The following is a 16,516-nucleotide window of genomic DNA, read 5'->3' as shown; positions in this document are numbered from 1 at the left end:
GCTCTAGCTGGGCACACAGTTCCTGTATAGTGGCTCGGTCAAGCCTGTATGTCAGTATGACATGTCTTTCCTCCATTGTCGACAGATCCACCAGTGGTCTGTACATGGGAAGATTCCTCCATCTCCTCGCATGTCCCAGCGGATGGTGCCTATGAAGGACAACAGCGAGCACAGAGTCAATCAACCCACAGGTACGTTCCCACAGCTTGCAAAAAACACGATTCCCAATGCACTGAATGGTTTGTATGAGTGTTGATGCAAGGCCTAGGTATGTGTGACGCAGTTAAAAGTAAGCCATGTGGGCCCTTGAAATGGCGGCTGCCTGACCTGTGAAGTGTGACAATGGGATGTGAGGTCAATGCGCTGGCGTGGCACACCGTGGCGGTAGGCGGTCGAAGACCGCGGCGCTAAGCAGCATTGGTTAACATTGAACCCTATGGGTCTCAGGAGCCAATGACGATGAGCGCCGGCGGTCGCGGTACGCAACGCTGCGGTACGCACCGCCGCGGGCGTGACCGCCATTTTCTATCTGCTTAATCACTCGATACCTGATCTTCGACAGGAGAGGACCTACACTGCAAGTGCTGCTGTGACCTCGGTCTGGAAGAGACAATGGCTCATGCGACTGGGGAAAGGGCCCCTGCCTTCACTGCTCAAGAATTGGAGAAACTCGTGGATGGGGTTCTCCCCCAGTATGCGCTACTCTACGGTCCTCCAGACCAACAGGTAAGTACACTGGGACCATGCTTTGCGGCCAATGCCTGTGTTGAGTCGGGTGGATGAAAGATGGTGGGGAGGGTAGCGAATGAGGCATGCATCAGACGACGGATGACAGGATGTGCCACATGGCAAGGGTAGGGATGGTGGGCCATTCACATTGAGGGTGCAGAAGGTGATGACTATTTTTCTCCCCCTGTACATTTCACATAGGTCAGCGCCCACCAGAAGATAGACATTTGGCGTGCCATCGCCAAGGACGTCCGGGCCCTGGGGGTCCACCAGAGACGGGGCACCCACTGCCGGAAGAGATGGGAGGACATCTGACGCTGGAGCAGGAAGACGGCGGAGGCTCAGCTGGGGATGGCCTCCCAACGTGGGAGGGGTGCCAGTCGTACTTTGAGCCCCCTGATGTCCCGGATCCTGGCGGTGGCCTACCACGATTTGGATGGGCGCGTGAGGACATCACAGCAGACACAAGGGGGTGAGTACAAACTCATTCTGCTGACTTTGCGCGCAGTGGAGGTGTTTGGGTGAGGGAGGAGGGCTGTGGGTATCCCTAGGCCAGGGCGATTTCTGTAGGCTAGGCCCCTCCGTAAGGCATGGCCCTGTGCCCCCGCCCCCCACCTCTTTAGGGTGCCAAGTACAGCGATTCATGGCCCTGTGTCATCTATGTGTGCAGTTGTCGTCCATAGGCTTGTAGGCCATGTCCCACGGATTGAGTAGTGGACCCCAAGTGCGCAGCGTAGTGCAAGGTGCTTCTGTGTCTGTCCTCTCCGCCAACGGTGTCGCCAATGCATGCACTCAACATGTCTTTATTTCTCCCCACACCCCTTTTTTGTGGTCTTCCTGTTCATGTGTGCAATAGCATCATCAGGCGGAGGAGAAGTGGCATCGGAGCACGAGGGAGCTGCATCCCACATGGCCCTGGAGGGCCATGCAACGGAGTCCGAATACACCAGTGGGACGGAGGGTGAGGGGAGCTCCACAGCGGGGACCCGTGCAGACATTAGTGACAGCGACTCGTCCTCTGAAGGGAGCTCCCTTGTGGTGGCGGCAACATCCGTGCCCCCCGCAACAACAGGTACAGCCGCCACCCAGCGCACCAGCACCGCCCTCCCAGCAGCCCCTCAGCGTTTGCCCGGTGCCCGGTCACCCAGGAAGGTGGGCATCTCCTTCGCCCCAGGCACCTCAGGCCCTGCCCCTGTCACCCCTGCTGCCCTCAGTGAGGAGGTCATTGACCTCCTGTGGACGCTCATTGTTGGGCAGACTACCCTTTTGAATGCCATCCAGGGTGTAGAAAGGGAGGTGCACCAGAGTAATGCATACCTGGAGGGCATTCATTCTGGTCAGGCTGCCCATCAGCGATCGTTCAACACTCTGGCCTCAGCACTGATGGCAGCAATTGTCCCTGTCTCTAGCCTCCCCCCTCCAACTTCCTCCACCCATACCCTATCACCTGTACCTCTGCCTATCCCAGACCATCAGACCAGCCTGCACACACCTCAACACCCAAGGGAAGCTCATCCAGACATAAGCACCACCCATCACACAAGCATTCACACAAGCAACATCCACATACAGACATACCAACACCCACTGCCTCCACTGTGTCCCCCTCCTCCTCGTCTCCCTCCCTGTCACGTCTCCACTCACACCTGCATGCACAACATCTTCAGCCACTACGTCCATCACCAGCACACCCACCAGAACACCCCGCACACGTGCAGTCACCACCCCCCTACCATTTACACGTCCCCTGTGTCCTCTCCCACTGTGTCTGTGACGCCCTCTTCCAAGCTACACAAACGCAGGCAGCCACCCACCCAACAGCCATCCACCTCACGACAGCATCCAGCCCAAGCACCTGCACCCAAAGACACCAGACTGAAAACTCCTACAACCACAACCTCTTCCTCCACTCCCATACCCACTACACCTACCCGTCCCTCTCTTCCTAAATTGAGTTTCCTTTCCAAACTTGACCTCTTTCCAACAACTCCCCCACCCCGTCCATCTCATAGGACTCCAGTCAGCACCTCAGCCACCACAAAACCGGGCCCTGTAAAGACTGTTTGCCAGGGACTGTGGAGTCCCCCACCCTCAAGGGCAGCCAGTTCAGTAAGGAGCCAAGGCACGGCCAGCCCACCCCCGGTAAAGCATCCGAAAATTGCCAGTGGCTGGCGCGAGAGGCCGAAGACACCAGGTACCAAAATTCCTACCATGGCTCCGGCAGGAAGTGTGGTGCCACCTGGCACACCCCCAAAGGTGGGAAAGGGCCACAGGCGAACAGGGAAGGGTGGGAAGGGCAGCACGCCCGACAAGTCTGCCAGCAGGCCAGCTGGCCAGGAAGGCCCCGCCAGCCCCATCCCAGGTGGGCAGGAGGACACCCACAGGCCCGGTACTGCAGCCCAGGAGGGCCACGCAAGCCACACGACAGATGGGCAGGAAGGCACCGCCAGCCACAGGTCAGGTGGCGAATGACCTCCATGCCATGGCCGGATCCGCTGACCTGGACACTCATCCGATGCACCGCTGCACAGGGCACCGCCGTCTCAAGCACCGCTGAACAGGGCACCGCCGTCTCAAGCACCGCTGAACTGGACCCTTCATCCCAAGCACAGCTGAACAGGGCACCGCCGTCTCAAGCACCGCTGCACAGGGCACCGCCGTCTCAAGCACCGCTGAACTGGGCCCTTCATCCCAAGCACTGCTGAACAGGGCACCGCTGTCTCAAGCACCGCTGAACAGGGCACCGGCATCTCAAGCACCGCTGAACAGGGCACCGCCGTCTCAAGCATCGCTGAACAGGGCCCTTCATCTCAAGCACCGCTGAACAGGGCCCTTCATCTCAAGCACCGCTGAACAGGGCACCACCGTCTCAAGCACCGCTGAACAGGGCACCGCCGTCTCAAGCACCGCTGAACAGGGCACCGCCGTCTCAAGCACCGCTGCACAGGGCACCGCCGTCTCAAGCACCGCTGAACTGGGCCCTTCATCTCAAGCACCACTGAACAGGGCACCGCCGTCTCAAGCACCACTGAACAGGGCACCGCCGTCTCAAGCACCGCTGCACAGGGCACCGCCGTCTCAAGCACCGCTGCACATGGCACCGGCGTCTCAAACACCGCTGCACAGGGCACCGCCGTCTCAAGCACCGCTGCACAGGGCACCGCCGTCTCAAGCACCGCTGAACTGGGCCCTTCATCTCAAGCACCGCTGAACAGGGCACCGCCGTCTCAAGCACCGCTGCACAGGGCACCGCCGTCTCAAGCACCGCTGCACAGGGCACCGCCGTCTCAAGCACCGCTGAACAGGGCCCTTCATCTCAAGCACCGCTGAACAGGGCACCGCCGTCTCAAGCACCACTGAACTGGGCCGTTCATCTCAAGCACCGCTGCACAGGGCACCGTCGTCTCAAGCACCGCTGAACTGGGCCCTTCATCTCAAGCACCGCTGAACAGGGCACCGCCGTCTCAAGCACCGCTGCACAGGGCACCGCCGTCTCAAGCACCGCTGCACAGGGCACCGCCGTCTCAAGCACCGCTGCACAGGGCACCGCCGTCTCAAGCATGCTGAACAGGGCCCTTCATCTCAAGCACCACTGAACAGGGCACCGCCGTCTCAAGCACCGCTGCACAGGGCACCGCCGTCTCAAGCACCGCTGCACAGGGCACCGCCGTCTCAAGCACCGCTGAACTGGGCCCTTCTTCTCAAGTACCGCTGAACAGGGCACCGCAGTCTCAAGCACCGCTGAACAGGGCACCGCCGTCTCAAGCACCGCTGAACAGGGCACCGCCATCTCAAGCACCGCTGAACTGGGCCCTTCATCTCAAGCACCGCTGAACAGGGCACCGCCGTCTCAAGCACCGCTGAACAGGGCACCGCCGTCTCAAGCACCGCTGAACAGGGCACCGCCGTCTCAAGCACTGCTGAACAGGCCCCGCCGTCTCAAGCACCGCTGAACTGGGCCCTTCATCTCAAGCACCGCTGAACTGGGCCCTTCTTCTCAAGTACCGCTGAACAGGGCACCGCCGTCTCAAGCACCGCTGAACAGGGCACCGCCATCTCAAGCACCGCTGAACAGGGCACCGCCGTCTCAAGCACCGCTGAACTGGGCCCTTTATCTCAAGCACCGCTGAACAGGGCACCGCCGTCTCAAGCATCGCTGAACAGGGCACCTCCGTCTAAAGCACCGCTGAACAGGGCACCGCCGCCTCAAGCACCGCTGAACAGGGCACCGCCGTCTCAAGCACCGCTGAACTGGGCCCTTCATCTCAAGCACCGCTGAACTGGGCCCTTCTTCTCAAGTACCGCTGAACAGGGCACCGCCGTCTCAAGCACCGCTGAACAGGGCACCGCCGTCTCAAGCACCGCTGCACAGGGCACCGCCGTCTCAAACACCGCTGCACAGGGCACCGCCGTCTCAAGCACCGCTGCACAGGGCACCGCCGTCTCAAGCATCGCTGAACAGGGCCCTTCATCTCAAGCACCGCTGAACAGGGCACCACCGTCTCAAGCACCGTTGAACAGGGCACCGCCGTCTCAAGCACCGCTGAACAGGGCACCGCCGTCTCAAGCACCGCTGCACAGGGCACCGCCGTCTCAAGCACCGCTGAACTGGGCCCTTCATCTCAAGCACCACTGAACAGGGCACCGCCGTCTCAAGCACCGCTGAACAGGGCACCGCCGTCTCAAGCACCGCTGAACAGGGCACCGCCGTCTCAAGCATCGCTGAACAGGGCCCTTCATCTCAAGCACCGCTGAACAGGGCCCTTCATCTCAAGCACCGCTGAACAGGGCACCACCGTCTCAAGCACCGCTGAACAGGGCACCGCCGTCACAAGCACCGCTGAACAGGGCACCGCCGTCTCAAGCACCGCTGCACAGGGCACCGCCGTCTCAAGCACCGCTGAACTGGGCCCTTCATCTCAAGCACCACTGAACAGGGCACCGCCGTCTCAAGCACCGCTGAACAGGGCACCGCCGTCTCAAGCACCGCTGCACAGGGCACCGCCGTCTCAAGCACCGCTGCACAGGGCACCGCCGTCTCAAACACCGCTGCACAGGGCACCGCCGTCTCAAGCACCGCTGAACTGGGCCCTTCATCTCAAGCACCGCTGAACAGGGCACCGCCGTCTCAAGCACCGCTGCACAGGGCACCGCCGTCTCAAGCACCGCTGAACAGGGCCCTTCATCTCAAGCACCGCTGAACAGGGCACCGCCGTCTCAAGCACCACTGAACTGGGCCGTTCATCTCAAGCACCGCTGAACTGGGCCCTTCTTCTCAAGTACCGCTGAACAGGGCACCGCCGTCTCAAGCACCGCTGAACAGGGCACCGCCGTCTCAAGCACCGCTGAACAGGGCACCGCCATCTCAAGCACCGCTGAACTGAGCCCTTCATCTCAAGCACCGCTGAACAGGGCACCGCCGTCTCAAGCACCGCTGAACAGGGCACCGCCGTCTCAAGCACCGCTGAACAGGGCACCGCCATCTCAAGCACTGCTGAACAGGCCCCGCCGTCTCAAGCACCGCTGAACTGGGCCCTTCATCTCAAGCACCGCTGAACTGGGCCCTTCTTCTCAAGTACCGCTGAACAGGGCACCGCCGTCTCAAGCACCGCTGAACAGGGCACCGCCATCTCAAGCACCGCTGAACAGGGCACCGCCGTCTCAAGCACCGCTGAACTGGGCCCTTCATCTCAAGCACCGCTGAACAGGGCACCGCCGTCTCAAGCATCGCTGAACAGGGCACCTCCGTCTAAAGCACCGCTGAACAGGGCACCGCCGCCTCAAGCACCGCTGAACAGGGCACCGCCGTCTCAAGCTCCGCTGAACTGGGCCCTTCATCTCAAGCACCGCTGAACTGGGCCCTTCTTCTCAAGTACCGCTGAACAGGGCACCGCCGTCTCAAGCACCGCTGAACAGGGCACCGCCGTCTCAAGCACCGCTGCACAGGGCACCGCCGTCTCAAACACCGCTGCACAGGGCACCGCCGTCTCAAGCACCGCTGCACAGGGCACCGCCGTCTCAAGCACCGCTGAACTGGGCCCTTCATCTCAAGCACCGCTGAACAGGGCACCGCCGTCTCAAGCACCGCTGCACAGGGCACCGCCGTCTCAAGCACCGCTGCACAGGGCACCGCCGTCTCAAGCACCGCTGCACAGGGCACCGCCGTCTCAAGCACCGCTGAACAGGGCCCTTCATCTCAAGCACCGCTGAACAGGGCACCGCCGTCTCAAGCACCACTGAACTGGGCCGTTCATCTCAAGCACCGCTGAACTGGGCCCTTCTTCTCAAGTACCGCTGAACAGGGCACCGCCGTCTCAAGCACCGCTGAACAGGGCACCGCCGTCTCAAGCACCGCTGAACTGGGCCCTTCATCTCAAGCACCGCTGAACAGGGCACCGCCGTCTCAAGCACCGCTGAACAGGGCACCGCCGTCTCAAGCACCGCTGAACAGGGCACCGCCGTCTCAAGCACTGCTGAACAGGCCCCGCCGTCTCAAGCACCGCTGAACTGGGCCCTTCATCTCAAGCACCGCTGAACTGGGCCCTTCTTCTCAAGTACCGCTGAACAGGGCACCGCCGTCTCAAGCACCGCTAAACAGGGCACCGCCATCTCAAGCACCGCTGAACAGGGCACCGTCATCTCAAGCACCGCTGAACTGGGCCCTTCATCTCAAGCACCGCTGAACAGGGCACCGCCGTCTCAAGCATCGCTGAACAGGGCACCTCCGTCTAAAGCACCGCTGAACAGGGCACCGCCGTCTCAAGCACCGCTGAACAGGGCACCGCCGTCTCAAGCACCGCTGAACTGGGCCCTTCATCTCAAGCACCGCTGAACTGGGCCCTTCTTCTCAAGTACCGCTGAACAGGGCACCGCCGTCTCAAGCACCGCTGAACAGGGCCCTTCATCTCAAGCACCGCTGAACTGGGCCCTTCATCTCAAGCACCGCTGCCCCATTGGCAGAAGGGGCAGGCCCGCATCTGTGTCGGGCAGGGCTGCACGAAACTCTCTGGGCACCAGTCCCCCTCCATAACCAGTGGAGACTGTTATCCACTTGAGAGACTGTGGCTTTGCACTCCCCAGGATGGCAGAGTGGCCAACCCACCCACTGTAGAGACTTGAGAGACTGTGGCTTTGCACTCCCCAGGATTGCACAGTGGGCAAGCCACCCACTGTAGAGACTTGAGAGACTGTGGCTTTGCACTCCCCAGGCTATGGCAGTGGGCAACCCACCCACTGTAGAGACTTGAGAGACTGTGGCTTTGCACTCCCCAGGATTGCACAGTGGGCAACCCACCCACTGTAGATACTTGAGAGACTGTGGCTTTGCACTCCCCAGGATGGAACAGTGGGCATGGAGGCCCCTCGTGGATCTGGCGTCTTGGACTCATCTGGCTGAGGTGCCCCCACTTCCCTTCCCCCTGAGGTGCCTGTAGTTTTCCTATCTGATGCCCCTGCAGTGTTCTCTCCGTTGGAGTCAGGTATCCTGTGTGGGCTTTGCCCATGTGAATTGGGCCCAGTGGTCTACTAACAATGACTGCTACAAATATTATGATCATTTCCTTTTGTCTTTGCATTCTTCCGGGGGGATTGGGGGGGTAACTGTGATGTATTGCTATGCATTGATGTGTGTGTTGTAGTGGGTGAGGGTGGGGGTGGGTGTGTGGCGTATGTGTGTCCCCGTAATTTTTTGCCTCCCCCCTCCCCTGTGTCGTAGGTGCAGTACTCACCGTAGTCTTCTGCGCCGGCGTTCGTGCTCCTGGTAGAGGAGCAGGAAGACAATCGCTGGCAAGATGTGTAGTTCGGGTTCCATGCTGTCCAGATTCCTCGTGGGGTGTATGGAGGTGAGCGTTTTCCGTTCGAAATGGCTGTTTCCGCCGTGTTTTTATCGGTGGGGCTACCGCCCCGGAAAAGGTGGCGGAATGGTGGGTTGTGATAGGGTGGGCGGTACATTGACTCCCGCCTGTCTGTTGGCGGTGACCGCCGCGCTGTTTGTTTGTCCCGCCGTGGCGGGCGGTGTGTTGAAGTGGCGGACTCTGTTGGCGGTTTCCGCCAGAGTCGGAATTCCATTTTTTTTACCGCCAGGGTTGGAATGACCCCCTAAGTGTGGGTTGACCCTGTCCACTCGAATGTGGGGCAGTAAATCTAACTGCTGAAAAATAGCTACCACGATAGTTATTGCTCACATACATTAAAGTGAAAACAGACATAAAAAACATTTTTAAGTACAGTGTGCATTTCCACAAAGAACTCATGACATAGCTCATTCTGGAATGAGAAACCGAAATAAGCAATAGCCTATAATACAGTGGTTCTTAAAATGTGGTCCGGGGAAACGTTTAAAACGTTCTGAAATAGTTAGAATCTTAAATTTGAGACCAAGAATTAAGTTGATAGCCACAGATTAATTTGTGGGAGCAGTGTAAATTCACCAGATAGAATATAGTATGAACGATGAATGAATTACCTTAATTGAATTTATAACCCAACAAAAAAAAATCCAACATTCCAGTTTAAAGTTTTTTTCTTTTCTACGTTTGTTCGTGAATTAAATGCATATTAGCATTTTGTATTTGTTTGATTAATGTGTCTGTATTTTCGTGGTTCAAATCATTTACACCGCTTTGGTTGGGAGTCGCCGGCTTCCAGTAATGTCTCAATGGGGTACCCAGAATCTAGTAGTAATGCTTTTGAGGGGGGTCCACATAAGTGGAACGTTTTATTTAAGAATCGCTGCGATAATGCATCCAGTGTAACCAGTGGACTATTAAAACTTCGCAGCAAATCTGGGAACGGACAACCTTGCTATACAATCTCGTGGTTTTACATTACACACATATTCGCTTTGGCGCTGCACGATAATGGCGAAAGTCTTCGCGTAATTTAGAATCTCCTAATATCTTTAGTCACCACAATTAAGTCTAACGCCAAAACGTAGAACCCCTCGGCAGAATGTTGCACCATTGAGGTGGCTGCTGCACTCGTCTATCAAAAACATAACATAGAGCCCATCGGGCTGAAAAGTGAAATGACCACACACCTCACCAATAAGGGGTAAAAGGCCGCTTTAATAGAACAGGTCTGGTAAAATACAACCTTGGCATATAGCCTCACAAAACTACCCAGACCTCACTAATACAAAATCATCACCTTACCGCTCCCCCTCCCTCTAAACTGGCCCAACCGCACTACCCCTTGTCGCATCCCCCACCTTGACCCGACTAACTGTAGGAAAGTACCATCTTGCCTGGCATGTTACCCCCATTTTTCACTGTATATATGTTGTTTTAGTTGTATGTGTCACTGGGACCCTGGTAACCCAGGGCCCCAGTGCTCATAAGTGTGCCTGAATGTGTTACCTGTGTAGTGACTAACTGTCTCACTGAGGCTCTGCTAATCAGAACCTCAGTGGTTATGCTCTCTCATTTCTTTCCAAATTGTCACTGACAGGCTAGTGACCATTTTTTACCAATTTACATTGGCTTACTGGAACACCCTTATAATTCCCTAGTATATGGTACTGAGGTACCCAGGGTATTGGGGTTCCAGGAGATCCCTATGGGCTGCAGCATTTCTTTTGCCACCCATAGGGAGCTCTGACAATTCTTACACAGGCCTGCCACTGCAGCCTGAGTGAAATAACGTCCACGTTATTTCACAGCCATTTTACACTGCACTTAAGTAACTTATAAGTCACCTATATGTCTAACCTTTACCTGGTAAAGGTTAGGTGCAAAGTTACTTAGTGTGAGGGCACCCTGGCACTAGCCAAGGTGCCCCCACATTGTTCAGAGCCAATTCACTGAACTTTGTGAGTGCGGGGACACCATTACACGCGTGCACTACATATAGGTCACTACCTATATGTAGCTTCACCATGGTAACTCCGAATATGGCCATGTAACATGTCTATGATCATGGAATTGCCCCCTCTATGCCATCCTGGCGTTGTTGGTACAATTCCATGATCCCAGTGGTCTGTAGCACAGACCCTGGTACTGCCAGACTGCCCTTCCTGGGGTTTCTCTGCAGCTGCTGCTGCTGCCAACCCCTCAGACAGGCAGCTGCCCTCCTGGGGTCCAGCCAGGCCTGGCCCAGGATGGCAGAACAAAGAACTTCCTCTGAGAGAGGGTGTGACACCCTCTCCCTTTGGAAAATGGTGTGAAGGCAGGGGAGGAGTAGCCTCCCCAGCCTCTGGAAATGCTTTGTTGGGCACAGATGTGCCCAATTCTGCATAAGCCAGTCTACACCGGTTCAGGGACCCCTTAGCCCCTGCTCTGGCGCGAAACTGGACAAAGGAAAGGGGAGTGACCACTCCCCTGACCTGCACCTCCCCTGGGAGGTGTCCAGAGCTCCTCCAGTGTGCTCCAGACCTCTGCCATCTTGGAAACAGAGGTGCTGCTGGCACACTGGACTGCTCTGAGTGGCCAGTGCCACCAGGTGACGTCAGAGACTCCTTGTAATAGGCTCCTTCAGGTGTTAGTAGCCTTTCCTCTCTCCTAGGTAGCCAAACCCTCTTTTCTGGCTATTTAGGGTCTCTGTCTCTGGGGAAACTTTAGATAACGAATGCATGAGCTCAGCCGAGTTCCTCTGCATCTCCCTCTTCACCTTCTGATAAGGAATCGACCGCTGACCGCGCTGGAAGCCTGCAAACCTGCAACATAGTAGCAAAGACGACTACTGCAACTCTGTAACGCTGATCCTGCCGCCTTCTCGACTGTTTTCCTGCTTGTGCATGCTGTGGGGGTAGTCTGCCTCCTCTCTGCACCAGAAGCTCCGAAGAAATCTCCCGTGGGTCGACGGAATCTTCCCCCTGCAACCGCAGGCACCAAAAAGCTGCATTACCGGTCCCTTGGGTCTCCTCTCAGCACGACGAGCGAGGTCCCTCGAATCCAGCGACACCGTCCAAGTGACCCCCACAGTCCAGTGACTCTTCAGCCCAAGTTTGGTGGAGGTAAGTCCTTGCCTCACCTCGCTGGGCTGCATTGCTGGGGACCGCGACTTTGCAAGCTTCTCCGGCCCCTGTGCACTTCCGGCGGAAATCCTGTGTGCACAGCCAAGCCTGGGTCCACGGCACTCTAACCTGCATTGCACGACTTTCTAAGTTGGTCTCCGGCGACGTGGGACTCCGTTGTGCAACTTCGGCGAGCACCGTTTCACGCATCCTCGTAGTGCCTGTTTCTGGCACTTCTCCGGGTGCTACCTGCTTCAGTGAGGGCTCTTTGTCTTGCTCGACGTCCCCTCTCTCTGCAGGTCCAATTTGCGACCTCCTGGTCCCTCCTGGGCCCCAGCAGCGTCCAAAAACGCCAAACCCACGATTTGCGTCTAGCAAGGCTTGTTGGCGTCCATCCGGCGGGAAAACACTTCTGAACGACTCTCCAAGGCGTGGGGGATCCATCCTCCAAAGGGAAAGTCTCTAGCCCTTGTCGTTCCTGCAGTATTCACAGTTCTTCAGCCTAGTAAGAGCTTCTTTGCACCAACCGCTGGCATTTCTTGGGCATCTGCCCATCTCCGAGCTGCTTGTGACTTTTGGACTTGGTCCCCTTGTTCCACAGGTACCCTCAGACAGGAATCCATCGTTGTTGCATTGCTGATTTGTGTTTTCCTTGCATTCTCCCTCTAACACGACTATTTTGTCCTTAGGGGAACTTTGGTGCACTTTGCACTCACTTTTCAGGGTCTTGGGGTGGGTTATTTTGCTAAATCTCACTATTTTCTAATAGTCCCAGCGACCCTCTACAAGGTCACATAGGTTTGGGGTCCATTCGTGGTTCGCATTCCACTTCTGGAGTATATGGTTTGTGTTGCCCCTATCCCTATGTTTCCCCATTGCATCCTATTGTAACTATACATTGTTTGCACTGTTTTCTAAGACTATACTGCATATTTTTGCTATTGTGTATATATATCTTGTGTATATTTCCTATCCTCTCACTGAGGGTACACTCTAAGATACTTTGGCATATTGTCATAAAAATAAAGTACCTTTATTTTTAGTATAACTGTGTATGGTGTTTTCTTATGATATTGTGCATATGACACTAAGTGGTACTGTAGTAGCTTCACCCGTCTCCTAGTTCAGCCTGAGCTGCTTTGCTAAGCTACCATTATCTATCAGCCTAAGCTGCTAGACACCCTATACACTAATAAGGGATAACTGGGCCTGGTGCAAGGTGCAAGTACCCCTTGGTACTCACTACAAGCCAGTCCAGCCTATGTACTTGGCCTCAGATCAAGGATGGCTGAGTACATGAAAAAGGCCAGTAAAAACCTTCAGGCCAGCCAAGAGCTCCAGAAGCAATGGCATGATCAGAAGGCTGTTTTGGTTCAGTACCAACCAGGGCAGAAAGTGTGGGTCTTGGAGCCTGTGGCCCCAAGAGCACTCCAAGATAAATGGAGTGGACCCCACACAATTGTTGAAAAGAAGGGTGAAGTCACCTACTTGGTTGACTTAGGCACTGCCAGGAGTCCCCTTAGGGTGCTCCATGTCAACCGCCTGAAACCCTACTATGACAGGGCTGATCTCACCCTGCTCATGGCAACAGATGAGGGACAGGAAGAAGACAGTGATCCTCTACCTGATCTCTTCTCTTCCACAGAACAAGAGGCTCTTGTGGAAGGTGTAGTTTTGGCTGATTGTCTTACTGCTGAGCAGAAAGATAATTGCATAAATCTCCTAGGACAATTTTCAGAACTCTTCTCCATTGTGCCAGGCACCACTTCTTGGTGTGAGCACACTATAGATACTGGAGACAGTTTACCTGTCAAAAGTAAGATCTATAGGCAGCCTGACCATGTCAGGGACTGCATAAAGCAAGAAGTTCAGAAGATGTTGGAACTAGGAGTGGTTGAGCACTCTGACAGTCCATGGGCTTCTCCTGTGGTACTGGTACCAAAACCCAATTCTAAAGATGGAAAGAAGGAAATGAGGTTTTGTGTAGACTATAGAGGTCTCAACTTGGTAACCAAAACTGATGCTCACCCTATACCCAGGGCAGATGAGCTAATAGATACACTGGCATCTGCCAAGTATCTAAGCACTTTTGATTTGACTGCAGGGTATTGGCAGATCAAAATGTCAGAAGATGCTAAACCTAAGACTGCATTTTCTACCATTGGAGGACATTACCAGTTTACTGTAATGCCTTTTGGTTTGAAAAATGCACCTGCCACTTTTCAGAGGTTGGTGAACACAGTCCTGCAATGGCTGGAAGCTTTCAGTGCAGCATATTTGGATGATATAGCTGTCTTTAGCTCCAGCTGGGATGATCACCTGGTCCACCTATGGAAAGTTTTGGAGGCCCTGCAAAAGGCAGGCCTCACTATCAAGGCTTCAAAGTGCCAGATAGGGCAGGGTAAGGTGGTTTATCTGGGACACCTTGTTGGTGGGAAACAGATTGCACCACTTCAGGGGAAAATCCAAACTATTATTGATTGGGTTCCCCCTACCACTCAGACTCAGGTGAGAGCCTTCCTAGGCCTCACTGGGTATTACAGGAGGTTCATTAAGAACTATGGCTCCATTGCAGCCCCTCTTAATGACCTCACATCCAAGAAAATGCCTAAAAAGGTATTATGGACAGCAAACTGTCAGAAAGCTTTTGAGGAGCTGAAGCAGGCCATGTGCTCTGCACCTGTCCTGAAAAGCCCTTGTTACTCTAAAAAATTCTATGTCCAGACTGATGCATCTGAATTAGGAGTAGGGGCAGTCCTATCACAACTTAATTCTGAGGGCCAGGATCAACCTGTTGCTTTTATTAGTAGAAGGTTGACCCCTAGAGAAAAGCGTTGGTCTGCCATTGAGAGGGAGGCCTTTGCTGTGGTCTGGGCTCTGAAGAAGTTGAGGCCATACCTGTTTGGCACTCACTTCATTGTTCAGACAGACCACAAACCTCTACTTTGGCTAAAACAAATGAAAGGTGAAAATCCTAAATTGTTGAGGTGGTCCATACCCCTACAGGGAATGGACTATACAGTGGAACATAGACCTGGGAGTAGCCACTCCAATGCAGATGGACTCTCCAGATATTTCCACTTAGACAATGAAGACTCATCAGGTAATGGCTAGTCTTATTGTCCTTCGTTTGGGGGGGGGTTGTGTAGGAAAGTACCATCTTGCCTGGCATGTTACCCCCATTTTTCACTGTATATATGTTGTTTTAGTTGTATGTGTCACTGGGACCCTGGTAACCCAGGGCCCCAGTGCTCATAAGTGTGCCTGAATGTGTTACCTGTGTAGTGACTAACTGTCTCACTGAGGCTCTGCTAATCAGAACCTCAGTGGTTATGCTCTCTCATTTCTTTCCAAATTGTCACTGACAGGCTAGTGACCATTTTTTACCAATTTACATTGGCTTACTGGAACACCCTTATAATTCCCTAGTATATGGTACTGAGGTACCCAGGGTATTGGGGTTCCAGGAGATCCCTATGGGCTGCAGCATTTCTTTTGCCACCCATAGGGAGCTCTGACAATTCTTACACAGGCCTGCCACTGCAGCCTGAGTGAAATAACGTCCACGTTATTTCACAGCCATTTTACACTGCACTTAAGTAACTTATAAGTCACCTATATGTCTAACCCTTACCTGGTAAAGGTTAGGTGCAAAGTTACTTAGTGTGAGGGCACCCTGGCACTAGCCAAGGTGCCCCCACATTGTTCAGAGCCAATTCACTGAACTTTGTGAGTGCGGGGACACCATTACACGCGTGCACTACATATAGGTCACTACCTATATGTAGCTTCACCATGGTAACTCCGAATATGGCCATGTAACATGTCTATGATCATGGAATTGCCCCCTCTATGCCATCCTGGCGTTGTTGGTACAATTCCATGATCCCAGTGGTCTGTAGCACAGACCCTGGTACTGCCAGACTGCCCTTCCTGGGGTTTCTCTGCAGCTGCTGCTGCTGCCAACCCCTCAGACAGGCAGCTGCCCTCCTGGGGTCCAGCCAGGCCTGGCCCAGGATGGCAGAACAAAGAACTTCCTCTGAGAGAGGGTGTGACACCCTCTCCCTTTGGAAAATGGTGTGAAGGCAGGGGAGGAGTAGCCTCCCCCAGCCTCTGGAAATGCTTTGTTGGGCACAGATGTGCCCAATTCTGCATAAGCCAGTCTACACCGGTTCAGGGACCCCTTAGCCCCTGCTCTGGCGCGAAACTGGACAAAGGAAAGGGGAGTGACCACTCCCCTGACCTGCACCTCCCCTGGGAGGTGTCCAGAGCTCCTCCAGTGTGCTCCAGACCTCTGCCATCTTGGAAACAGAGGTGCTGCTGGCACACTGGACTGCTCTGAGTGGCCAGTGCCACCAGGTGACGTCAGAGACTCCTTGTAATAGGCTCCTTCAGGTGTTAGTAGCCTTTCCTCTCTCCTAGGTAGCCAAACCCTCTTTTCTGGCTATTTAGGGTCTCTGTCTCTGGGGAAACTTTAGATAACGAATGCATGAGCTCAGCCGAGTTCCTCTGCATCTCCCTCTTCACCTTCTGATAAGGAATCGCCCGCTGACCGCGCTGGAAGCCTGCAAACCTGCAACATAGTAGCAAAGACGACTACTGCAACTCTGTAACGCTGATCCTGCCGCCTTCTCGACTGTTTTCCTGCTTGTGCATGCTGTCGGGGTAGTCTGCCTCCTCTCTGCGCCAGAAGCTCCGAAGAAATCTCCCGTGGGTCGACGGAATCTTCCCCCTGCAACCGCAGGCACCAAAAAGCTGCATTACCGGTCCCTTGGGTCTCCTCTCAGCACGACGAGCGAGGTCCCTCGAATCCAGCGACACCGTCCAAGAGACCCC

The sequence above is a fragment of the Pleurodeles waltl genome, chromosome 10 (genome assembly GCF_031143425.1).
Source record: "Pleurodeles waltl isolate 20211129_DDA chromosome 10, aPleWal1.hap1.20221129, whole genome shotgun sequence".
In the NCBI taxonomy this organism is placed as follows: domain Eukaryota; kingdom Metazoa; phylum Chordata; class Amphibia; order Caudata; family Salamandridae; genus Pleurodeles; species Pleurodeles waltl.
The sequence above is the reverse complement of the archived record's forward strand: the minus strand, read 5'-3'. Positions refer to the sequence as shown.